The following is a 10,708-nucleotide window of genomic DNA, read 5'->3' on the forward strand; positions in this document are numbered from 1 at the left end:
AAAGATGAACGACATTAATAATTCTGATGGCCTCAAGCAGGTCCGATCATAATTTAGGATAGACAACTGGGCCGACCAGAGGGAACACGCTCCTCGCTGTAGGAATTTGCCGTGGTATTTTTTCAGGTAACACCGGTGCGCACCTTGCGAATCACGGAAACAACCGAAGATAATGGTCCCCAGCTTTATATGAATTTAGCTTCGTCACGGATTTATACAAATGCTTGTTGTCTACTGCTTGATGGCTGTGTTATAGTACTGGATGTTTTCGCTTAGCATAACCTTAACTTATTAATTTGAATTATAAATAAACTATTCGTTCAGATTCACGCAAGCAGTTATTAGGCAGTAGTCAGCAGACATTTGTCAGTCTGTAGATAAATCTAAAATTAACAAGTTTCTAATATATGGCAGCAATTTGGAATTAAGAAGTAGTAAAATCTCTAAATGTGCGTAACATTTGTATGAATGCACATGTAAGCAGTAATGATAGAACAAAGATTTACCATAATATCAATGTAATTTACATACAAGAATAATACATTTATATGAATATCATATATGGCAGCTATTTGTAACTAAGATGTAGTAACATCTCTAAATGTGCGTAACAATAGTATGAATGCGCATGTTAGCAGTAATGATAGAATATAAATTTACCATAATATTAATGTAATTTACATACAAGAATAATTCATTTATATGAATTGATTTTTTACTTAAATACCCTTCCATATCTGACGGTACCTTCACCATTTTTACATTCTTGGACTCTGACAAGGTAGTGTGTGGTTTCCCTGTGGGCCACTCACATTTTTCACATAGGTTTTTCAATTTAAAACTTGATTATTGTAACTGATATGTGGAAGTTCTCTGATTTTTGATAGTTAAAACTAAATTACTTGGAGTTTAGCTTTTTAAACTGTGTTTCTCAATATTTGACACTCGACAGAATTGTTTTAACCTTACAACATAAAGTTGCATTATGGCTTGCCTGAGCAGCTAGGTGTAGCTAGGCATTTGTTAGTTTCATAGTTGTTTTTGTTTTACTGTGTTATTTCCACTTGAATATAATTAATGAACTTAAATTCTTGAATAGATTGTATAAAAAAATTGAAAACATCTCAGTTGTTTTTCACGTCCAACCTCCCTGCCTTTGCCCTGTGTCGAACCTGAGGGTTTTTGTAACCGGCCGTGCGGCTTACTACCACTCGTTGAGGTTCGGTTACACAGCTATGCAGACCCTTGCTATTTTGAATAAGACTTCACTTAGTGGTCCGCTACCATGGTTGTTCAAATGATGCCCCTGGGGTCAAAACTGGCACTGCCCCGGGGGTCACAAGTTTCCTAGAGACTTATTTAAGAAATATTTTCAAAATTTTCTTGTTTCAAACCAACAAGGCTCATACCTTTGATATGTGTTGTGGAGCATCATATGATAACCGTCTAGCAAAACAGTTGAAAGTATGCTCCTTGGGCAAAAGCTGGCCCCACCCCTTTTGACCTACTTTTTTATTTTTAAAGCTACAGCAATGAAATTTGGACCATTTATACAGTTTTGCAAACGAGCATCAATGTTGTCCTCGGATGTCTTTGACCTTTTGACCAACTTTTTTTATTTTTAAAGCTACAGAAATGAAATTTTAACCATGAGCACGGTTTTGAAAGCAAATATTTTTCCCCTCAGATGACCTTTACTTGGCACATATTAAATAGTTCATGCAACTAATCTGCTTACAACACTTTCTGTCCTCAGATGTTGAACGTGCAACGTTTTCAGCTAACCTAAACACAAAACGTGAACTATATGTTTGTTGCCTATTACCCATACATACATGCTCTGGATTGAAAATGACCACAAGAGCCATGCCAGTAGAGCATAGGCCCTCATGGGCCTCTTGTTAATTATTAAGTTGTTACCAGTTATTGTTTCCAATCACACTAATAAAAAACAATGGTTCATTGTCTGTAACTCAATTAAAATCAAAACAATGGGGTAATAGAAATATGAAATACTCATTCATAATGAGAGATACCCAATTTTATTCAAAATAGTGGAGTAATACTCAAATACATCAGAATTTTTGTATGTTTTTTACTTATATTTAGAAAAAAATAACAAAATAAAAATAAGGGCCGAAAAAACGTCTCCGTAATCAGGGGCCGAAACGTATACAGGATGGGGCCGATTTGGTAAGGGGCCGATTTGTCTGGTAGCCGACTAATCTACTAGCTCGGTACCAATACCGAACGATACCACATATATACATATATTTGATCGGCAATGTAGTCGGATTCACAAAAATGTTGATAATATAATGAAAAAAATACAGAGTGTGCGACAACTGCTGATATGTCGCCAACAACGAATCTCTAAGCAAACTAAATTTTACATTCTCAAAACCTTAAATTACTGGTTTCCCAATAACTGAATGACCTTCACGTGACTCACTGTTCGTAAGGCTTTTTGTACTGGGGACTTTCTCAAAACACACATAGACTGTCATAGTCTTGGAAACAAACATTATGTTGGTTAAAGTTTTAATATAAAACCAAAAACACAAACATAAAACACGTATTCTTTCATAAAATAATGAACAAAAAATGCAATGATATCTTTTAATGCGTATGTATGATAATTGATTACGTAAAATTAGTCTGAGTCAGTGAGTGTCATGTCATTGAAACCAAATGTAATTCTCTTTTTTTTACATTTTCACAAATCTATAAGAAGCACATCTGCAGATTTTATGTATAGGGTAGAGCTTACGTAATTTATTCGTGAAAAAGTAACCTAAGTAAGCAGAGCGCAGCGAAGCGATCATGGTTTCTTATTCACGAAGAAATTACTTAAAGGCCTAGTTTAAGCCTTCTATATAGATACGAGACCCCTGCCCCCCCCCCCCCCCCCCCCCCCCCCCCTGTGTATAGTACACAACCTCTGTGTATTGATCGTTATCTAATTGCCTGATGCCGTCTTATCAGATCTCCGATCTGAATATCCCGCTGTGCAGTTTTAAAGGTTTTATTATAGAAATGGACCCTAAAAGGCCCTAAGCCAATAAACAAATACTAGTACACAGGAAACTGGCGCCTACTGTGACATCAGTGCAATAAGCAGGGGATGCACTGCAGGGGATTGTCATGCCAAACATTCCTTAAACTAGGTCTTTCAGATAAATTCTAACCGACTAAGATAAGCCCCTCCCGAATTGCATCAGCTTTAAAATTAAGCCGTGCGCCTATCAAAAAGACCTGTTAATCAATGCAAAATATTGTGACGCAATTTAAATCTGCGTTGACACTGAAATTGCGCCTTTGCAAACAGTAGGCGTGGCTATATGCGCATGCGCAGTTATAGCAATTTACTTAATCCTTAAGAGTCGTCCTCAGAAATAAGTATCCGGTTCTTCACAAATTAGAAACGAAAAATTTTAAAAATCTAGCGCCCCTGATTGGCTGACAAAGTAGGAAAAACACTGAGAAATATCTCATTTTCATAAATGAAAGTATTGAGTAACTAACACACTACAATTGAATTTAAAAGTGGTTAACCAAACATGAGGCCCAAAGGGCCTATGCTCTACTGGCATGGCTCTTGTGGTCATTTTCAATCAAGAGCATGTACGTTTGAGAAATAGGCAACAAATATATAGTTCACTTTTAGTGTTTGGGTTAGCTGAAAACGCTGCACATTCAACATCTGAGGACAGGAAGTGTTGTAAGCAGATTAGTTGCATGAACTATTTTATATGTGCCAAGTAAAGGTAATCTGAGGGTAAAAAATATTTGCTTTCAAAACTGTACTCATCGTCAAAATTTCATTTCTGTAGATTTACAAATAAAAAGTCAATCAAAGGTCATAGTCAAGGACATCCGAGGACAACATTTATGCTTGTTTGAAAAACTGTTCACATGGTCAAAATTTCATTACTGTAGTTTAAAAGATTAATAAGTAAGTCAAAAGGGGTGGGGCCAGCTTTTGCCCAAGGGGCATTATTTCAATTGTTTTCAATTGCATAATATGATACCCCACAACAAATATCAAAGGTATGGTCCTTGTGGTTTGAAACAAGAAGATTTTGAAAATATTTTTTAAGTAAGTCTCTAGGAAAATTGTGACACCCAGGGCAGTGCCAGTTTTGACCCAAGGGGCATAATTTGAACAACCATGGTAGTGGACCACTAAATAAAGCCTTGCTCAAAATAGCAAGGATTTGAATAGTGGTTTCAGACAAAATGGTTTTTAACATTTCCCATTTTAAGGGGGGGGGGGGAACCGTCCCTTACAAAGAAAAGAGAACTCTTCCCTGGGCCTCCGCCAACGTCGCCGAGGTCGTTTGCATTTGCCGCACTGGTCCCTTGCGGGACAATCTCCGTGGGGGGAGGGGGGCAATAATGACCCCAGGGGCATAATTGGAACAAACCTTCACAAGCAATTGTGACTCTACATGCAAACTTGGCTAAAAATAGACTTCGCTCATGTAGACATGGCTAAAAATAGACTTAGCTTAAAATAGCATTTTTATATTTTCAAGACCCATAATCCAGGCATGCATACGCAGATCTGGCTGGTTTTCAAAAGGAACCGAGTTCTAACGGATATCTAAATACCGTACAAGTTTCATCGAGATACAATTAAAACTGAAGACTTAGACTGTATCATGTTCACAAGCAATTGTTTACAGACGAACTGATTTTTCAGGGCCCATAATCTAGGCATGCATGGTCGGATCTGGCGTGTTCACAAGCTTGTGTTTACACAATAGCATCTTTTTATACTATCAAGGGCCATAATCTAGGCATGCATGGGCGGATCTGTCTGGTTTTCGAAAGGAACCGAGCCCAAATGGATATCTAAATACTGTACAAGTTTCATCGAGATACAATCAAAAATGAAGACTGTATCGTGTTCACAAACCAATTGTTTACACGATAACATTTTTTATACTATCAAGGGCCATAATCTAGGCATCCATGGGCGGATCAGGCTGATTTTCTAAAGGAACCAAGCTTTAATGGATATCTAGATACTGTATAAGTTTCATCGAGATACAATCAAAACTGAAGACTGTATCGTGCTCACCAGCAATTGTTTACAGACGCACGGACGCACGAACGCACGGACGCACGGATGCACATACTACGTACACATTACCATCGCATAAGCTCTTCTGGCCTTTGGCCAGTAGAGCTAAAAATGACAAACTTCTGCAATGAAATGAATATATAAAAGAAATGGGAGCAGTCAATGGGTAAAAACTAGGAATAAGCGTGCCTGTTAGCTGAGGAAAATGGACCCTCTTTCAATCATAACAGAAAAGACCTGACTAGAATAAAATTTAGCACATCTTACAACTTAAACTGAACATTTTAGTGATATTTTTCTTGATAAACGAATCATTTAAGGCTAGATTTTGTGGTCTGGACTAAAAACGGGTTCATTCTCTTCAACTGTTGTAGACAACCCTTCCACGTGCATAAACTCACTACTCTTGTAACACTGAACCCAAAAACATCATAGATAAAGTTCTTGATCCTTTTCCTACGTTAAATGACTTGCTTTACAATATGTCTTGTCATTGGTAGAATTAATATTCACGACTTTCTATTGCTTTGATGAATTTTTAATCTATAATAACATTTATTCTAGTGTTTCAAGTGAAAACAGTTCCAATTTAACCCAATGTGTTCATGTATTTAACAGTTGAAAAATAAAACGTCAAACATACTTCCAGATCTACAACCTGTGGAGAAAACTTGGCCAATAATTAGGACATGTATCTACCAGGAAACGTCCAGAAACAATTCACAACCAAGCACATCTAATATTTTATCACTTGAGTCAATGCTATGTATTTCATAAGAAATTGTGCTGTTTGAAATAAATGTTTCTCTATAAAATACAACATAACTTAAATTTGCTGTCTTAAATGAATTTGTGTTAAAATTAATTCCTTCAATTTAATTCATGAAGAGAGAGGGAGAGATGACGATGTATTATCTACACTACTCAAGCGATACAATAGACACATTTGGAGCTCCTCGGCCATTTTTATCAAAAACAACCTCGGATGTATGCCGGTACGTCAGTGGAAGAAGTTCGTAAATTTTTGAATTATTTCAATAATTAAATGTAGTGTTTTAGAGTTGTATTTATTGATCTAAGTTTAAATTGATTGCCAGTGAAGTGTATTATTGCAAACATAATTAAGATTACTACGCAATCTACTTGCAGCGGACTTAAACGCACCGCTTTTTGTGTATGTAAACCGTCCAAATACACCCGAGGTTGTTTCGATAAAAATTGCCGAGGAGCGCCGAATGCAACAATGAGTTAAATAGCATTACTTTCCTTTAATCATAAACTCTATTGCATGTATTGTTTATTATATACTGATGCTGTACACTTTAACAGCACTTGTTATCATACTTCATACAGTAAACATGTTATTAACTTTATTCCTTTGTGTATCTCACACCCATCCCAAGGAATACAACCAATCAAACGTTACGTCAATGTTCCGAGTAATTTTGCGCGACGTTAGCCACAAATTTGTTCGCGTTAAAGGAACTTTTTTAATATTTGGACTTTCGTTATGATCCCTTAACAGAACAAATTTTTTATTCGACTTAAGAATAAAAAGCTCATCGTCACAACAATATGTATAGAAAAAAACAAAAACATGCTGGCATGTGACAATTATAACATAAGTTATATTAAAAGATTCATGATATGTTTAACATTCCTTACTGAAATAACCCTATATAAATAAATAAATCTAACATAAATATGTGTATGAAAATAATAAAAATGTTTTCAAAATTTAGGTATAATATGTAAAGGTAATAAGTAATGAATTTGGTGATATATATATGTAGACATGTATTTCTATATATACATCGATTTGCGGTTTATTTATACAGCCACAAGGTTCATACAGAGTGCTACATACAATCATATATTTATATCGTAGAGCCGACAAAACAAAACAAATCGTCAAATAATCTGAACCGGCTGTTTATATGGACTAGCACGACGCCAGCACTTCTATCCAATCACCGACGATGGTATTATTCTAAATTTTTCCTTCTTTTGAAACTTTGCACTTTTATTGAAAACAACACAAAATAAAACAAAACACTTACTTCTTCGTGCAGATTTTCCCTTTATCAAACATATCACACATTGACTTTAAAGATGACAATTTTAATACAAAAATAATGATACTTATTGATACGCGTATGTTTTGTACCTCCAGTTACATAAACGTTTTGTCGGCGTTTCATTGGTCGTTAAAATGTAGGAAAACCACTAAAGCTATTAATAACCTTGAGGTATTTTCATCGAGGTTTCCCAGCGCAGATTATTTATAGTTCTCGTGACCAATATTATGACATCATTTACGTATTAAAATTACTTATTTATGTGGATTGTGTGGTTTTATTTTCTATGATTTAATAAAAAACGTATACAGCGTCCTTTTAATTTCACTAGTATCATAGCAACATAAATTCTTTCTTAAATTATCTCCCAGAAATGGCGCTACAGGTGCACACATGCAATTAAATCACTTGAGATGATGATGATGATGATGATGATGATGATGATGATGATGATGATGATGATGAAATTCATAGTAAACAATGGTTTGCACATAGATAACCTCAACGCGCGAAATATCGCACACAAGTATTTAGCCTGCAAAATATTTGTTGATGTCCATTGATGAGATGATTAAAACGGTGACTTGGACATCACAATCTCGACCACAGTTATTTGATGTGAATAAACTTCTGCTTTGGTGTCATTTCACCTGTACAAAATTAGTGACATTTAACATTAACTATTTTTTCTTCAGATTTATCAAAGGAGTCATCCTACCGACTATCGAGCATAAAATAACTATGAATTACTGCAGTTTAACAATGTCAGAGAATCCTGAAATGCCTACATAGACTCTATACAGTATAGGCAGTAATTCATAGTTATTTTATGTCATCAAATCACTGTGATCTCGATCAAAAAGGTCATATATCTTCTAGACGGCAGCGTTGACACACTAGTTTAGCATCATTACATGCATTGTTCTCTGATCAGTATGTTACATGTCTTGTCAACAAATTGATGGAGAAAGTTGGTTGTAAAATCCTAAAACGAGCAGTGAGAGACAGTCAATCTCATTATCCTGTTTCTCCACGTTTCCGCCTCGTATGTAGTATATGTGTATATTCTAATTCTTTGACAGTTCTGTTGATATAATATATTTACTCGTCTAAGTAATAGAATTCACTAAAATATTGTTGATAATATGATGAAAAAATACTTACAGTGTGCTAAAACTACCGTAATGTCACCGACAACGAATCACTTCGCAAACTAATGTTGGATTATCTATGTTAAATTTCTGTTTTCCCAATACTTATAACCAAATGACCTTCACCAGTAACGAAGAACGTGGACACACTGTACTGCAATCGTAACAACTCGGCCATCTCCGGCAAGCTTCGAGATAGACCTCGTAAATAGTAGTAAGGATATACGAAAGTGCGATGCGGCTGCCGGCGATTAACACCGTTTTCAATCCGCGTAAAGTAGGCCCATTGTAACAACAAGGAAATGGATTGTGTTAAATTAAATGTGCTTGTTTAAGAGAAAATATTTATTATAACCTCAAAGAATGTTCGTTTTATGAATATTTAGATGTTTCCTTATACATGAAGCACTCTGTTTCCTCTAGAAAAATCGTGAGCACACAGAAAATGTACTTGACAGTCATTGAAATGATCATACGGTTCATGGCATGCATGAATCATTACATCGGATTAAATGCATGCATGGACTAAATGTCAACATTTTCTCAACAGTTATAGTAATACCCTATGAAATGTTAGTTTTAAGTCATACTTTGACGTGTTATTTTTCACACCAAGCCTTGCCATTAAAACAACATTACTATTCTGTAAAATCATTGATTACATTCTGCAGTTTTGTGGGTTGTGGTAGGATGGGTGAGCTTGGCACCCAGTCAGCTTTACCAGCTGAAATCTATGCATGCATTTACTTCAGCATTATTGGGTTTGGGCTGCAGATTTTTTTATGTAAACAGTTCTGTGGGATTGTGGTGGGGCGGTGACTATCCACGCAGTAACCTCTAGCTATTGTTAGAGTACCAGTACAACGTTCATGTGGATATGCACCAGACAATTGTAACCACGCCCCCCCCCCCCCAGGTCTGGGGAATAGTGGGGACTTTGACTTTCAGTACAGCCAACCCTGGCTAAAATTCCCCACCCTGCGCGGATGATCCAATGGCAAAATCCCTGCCAAATGCCCCCACACCCCAGGGACTCTAGGTAAGGCCCATTCCCCTCTATATTTTAAGCGAAGACAAAACCAGCGCATTCACCCAGCACTGCAGGGCCACCTGATAGGTAAAAACACGGCCCATTTCCCCGGTTAACCCCAGTATTCCTCTGGACCTGGGGTGGGGGGGGGGGGTTACAATTGACTGGTGCACTAAATTGACAGATAGTATTTGTTCAAGGCAGATCATGCTTCACTTTACCTTTTAGGCTGTGGATAAAACCACTCATTAAAAGTTTCCTTACACAATATATTTGTCTTCATCTATAATTATTAGTCTCAATATCTTTGAGTAAATTGTCATTTTTTATTTAAAAACAACAACACCAAAAGAGTAACTGATAAGATACTCAACTGATTTATTTTTTTGTAAATAAAAGCCTTAAACAAAATATTTAGCCAGGTCACTAAGCTTTTCAACAATGTATACCAGACTTTTTTCAATAATACTTAATCTATTTTGAATAATAAGCCTTTAGATCACTCTTCACCAAATGACTCTTTAATGTCCAACTCCATAAATGCAAACAAGAATAATTACAGTTTGGATCAACATGTCTCTTAATTTTATTTTAATTGTTAGTCAAGTAATAACAGAGCCATCTGTATGCAATCCAATGTAAAATTAATGATAAATTAGGTTTTGCTCCCATTTTTACTTTCATTTCTGTGCCAAGCCCTTTTAAGTGCATTGAGTCTTTTGGGAGACTTCACAATATTTCTGGCGTTTAATCCCCAAATATGGCTTTAAGTTGCCATACAAATTTAAGTCTTCATTACAAAAAATACTGTATGTCTCCACTTTAACACACAATGAGAGGACTAAAGCATTACCATGTGTCAGAATTATAGATCTTTCTTTGCATTTTATTTGTCTAAATGTATTACCGGTCTCTTTAGCAATATCCTTGTGCCTCTTTGAGTACTTGGCTTGACAGTTTGGGGTTTTTATTACATTGTTTTAAATGTTTTATTTGTACACAACAATGATGATGATGATGACGACACTATGCTATGCCAAAACCTCAACACATTTTCTTCAAGCAAAAAAGGACAGTCATTCAGAATAACTTTTATTACATCATTTGAGAAAATAAACTCATACAATTAACAAAATAAACATGCATCTGTAAAATCACAAGTCATGTTATGTGTTCGTTAAATTTAACTTAATAAAGAAAATACATATTGGTTGCAGTAAGCAATGCGCATCACTTCTAATAAACATTCCAACAGACTGAAAAATAAATCAACACAAATGGAAAAACTGTTTGCAAGTCAGCTAGTATATATTTTGCAAGTCAGCTAGTATCTTATTTTATGCCTTATCAGATTGCTATG

The sequence above is a fragment of the Mya arenaria genome, chromosome 9 (genome assembly GCF_026914265.1).
Source record: "Mya arenaria isolate MELC-2E11 chromosome 9, ASM2691426v1".
NCBI lineage: Eukaryota > Metazoa > Mollusca > Bivalvia > Myida > Myidae > Mya > Mya arenaria.